Below are 2,965 nucleotides of genomic sequence, written 5' to 3'. Positions count from 1 at the left end.
CTTGAAGAAAGTTTCTTTAAAACCATGAAACGAATCCCCGAAGATTCGCCGATTTTGCATAGCTCGGAAGGAAAAGTACCCATTTTTATGCTTACCCTCTCGGGAGGGATTTGTAAACAAGAAAAAAAAAAGAAAAACTTTGACGGAAGCCGGGAGCTCCAGGTACTCGCAAACCATGTCGAAGCACCGGATGGTTGCCCAGCTATTCGGATGAAGTTGTGAGAGAGCAACGTCATACCAATTTAAGAGTCCCATGAAAAATGGAGGAAAAGGAAGACAAATTCCCAGAACTGTGAACATGAGCTTGTACACCCACATCTAGTCGAAAACCCGGAGAGCCTCAAGGTTGAGTTGACAAACACGTTCCCGGGAGACCGACACGAAAACATCGTAGTTGGCTTCCTCGGGACCACCCCCGCATAACGCCCTCGAGTTGCGAAACTCTTGTAATTCTTCCACGGTCACCCTAGAGGACGTGCTCGTGACGTCTGTGGTACACTAGGCATAATGATTCACAGGAGGTCTCTGTGCCACACCTGCAGTGAGGGCACCACTTATGTTAAAATCTCGGGAAGTCAGAAAATTGGGTTAAGCTAAAACTAAAACTATGTTCTTCTTCGGCACTTTCACCCTATACTACACCATTTTATGCCTAAAACTACAAGGGAACCTACGACATCCCCCTGAAAACTAAAGCCATTCTAGCTTAAGCTACAATGCTAATTTTCAGAACAAGAGGCAGTAATAATAGAAGAAATAGAATAATAATGGTAGGAAACAAAAGCAAAATAAGCACAAAAAAGGCCCACTTGCCAATATGTGAACCAAGAAAGGATGAAATGGAGAATTGCAGTAGTGCAAAGACCCATGGATGACCCAAGGAAAGAAGCAACAAATCACGAAAAAGGAAAAAAAAGAAATGGCCATAGAGGGGAATAGCAGTTTTGAAGTGAGTGAAAAATGAAAGGAAAATGTGATTAAGAGGAAGGTAACCATCGAGGGAGAAGCGCAAAAGGCCAAGGATAAAATAAATCTTTCTCTTCACTTTTAAATCACTCATAAAGAGCATTTAATTCCCTCGGCACAGAAACTGAAGCAACCTCTCCAAGTAGGGGTGTTCATGGGTTGGGTGAAACCGGGTTTAATGTGACCCAGATCTGACCTGAAATATATACCGTGCCTATTTGTTAGACCCGAACTCCACCCTAGATCCGATGAAACCTAAACACTTTTGGGCCACGATTATACCGGGTAAAAATCGGGTGAAAATCGGGCTGTTTACATTACATTACCTTGATATCTTCTTGTAAACTAGCATGTGAAAATATCCAATTTTTCAAGATTCCAACCATTATTTGACATGATAAAATTCACTTAGAAAAATATAACAAGAACCAACCCTTCTCTAAAATTAAGGAAAGTCATTATCAATACTAATATTGTCTAATAACACCAAATATTTAAATCAATACAAATAACACAATATTATGCATTAGTCTAAAGTCTTATGCATTTTAAACATAAAACATTAACTTATAGTCTTATAATGACTACTAACACAAAATATTAATTGTGTATGATGACTGGACCACCGAACCTGATTCGGGTGACCCGAGATATGGCCCGGACTCGACCCAAAATAATGACCGGGTCTATTTTTGAGACCTTTACCCGACTTTAGACCCGATGAAATCACACCAAATTAGCCCCTAAAATATTCAGGACCGGGCCGGATCTTCGAGCCTTGGTCGGGTTATGCACACCCGTATCTCCAAGCAATGGCAAGGAGCAGCTCACATGCACGAGGAATGTGCTAGAAGCATTCCTCGGATAGCCAAACTCGCGATCAAAGAGGAGCAACTACGCGAGAAGACAATGGGTCAAGATTAATGCGCTAACCGCGATTCTCGCGACTTGTCGCGTTAGGGGCACTATTCTGGCGGTCTATTCGGCGGATCACCGACCCATACGAGCTAAAGTGACCCACGAGTCACACCATATCCTGGTGAAGAACTGGACAGCTGGAAGAAGCTTCCAAACAAATAGAGCCAAGCAAAAAGACCCATCGGGTACAAGGTATAAAAGGGGAGGGACCTACCCCTCCCCAAAGGTACATCATCTTTTTATTCTAATTAGCCGTTTCATTGGACAGACACTTACTTTAGCATCAAGCTGTTCTTGCAGGTAGTCCTGTTGACTTACCGACGATCATGGCCTTACTCTCCCTCGTCAAGCTCGCGTCCAGGTCCTAATCCTCAACATCCCACCATTTCTCACACCTAACCGTGCAACCAATCATCCATTCCAACGAGCAATCGAACAATTTTATTAGAATAATATTAAAGAACTAATATTATAGCAGTCAAATTCAGTCAATATTATAATATGTTATCAAATAAATTCAGTATGAAATTATTAAAGATTAATTTTTATTAAATTTGAATTTTAAAATTTTTTTTAGTTAAATTTCTGAATTTTTTATTTTTAAAAAATTTAATTTTTTTTGTCCTTATATTAAATATTGTTTGCAATATTGGTTGTGCAATCTTAACTCCCAAAAATTTTTCTTTATCTTATTATAGCAGCAACTTATTGAACGAGCCATAGCAAATTATCAAATTAAACCGAGTGAACTACCAATTCGATCTCTGTCCATTTCTTAAAATGACAACGCGATCCCTTATCATAAAAATGATCCATTTCGGTCCCTATTCTTTACTTCCGTGACCCAACGCAGTTCTTGTGGGTGTTTTTCCATCAACTCTGAACGGAAAATGCTGACGTGTCAGGTTCAAAAATAGACAGGGACCTAATTGTCTCTAAATTTAAATTGGTTAGGGGTTTATTTGTCCCTATTTTTTAAATGATATTTTTTTAAAAAATTTTTATTCATTATATTAATATTCTTTTTTTAAAAAATTATTGAATATATGGTATAATAAGTACAAACTAATTAATAAATTAT

The sequence above is a fragment of the Arachis ipaensis genome, chromosome B07, assembly GCF_000816755.2.
Source record: "Arachis ipaensis cultivar K30076 chromosome B07, Araip1.1, whole genome shotgun sequence".
In the NCBI taxonomy this organism is placed as follows: Eukaryota; Viridiplantae; Streptophyta; class Magnoliopsida; order Fabales; family Fabaceae; genus Arachis; species Arachis ipaensis.
The sequence above is the reverse complement of the archived record's forward strand: the minus strand, read 5'-3'. Positions refer to the sequence as shown.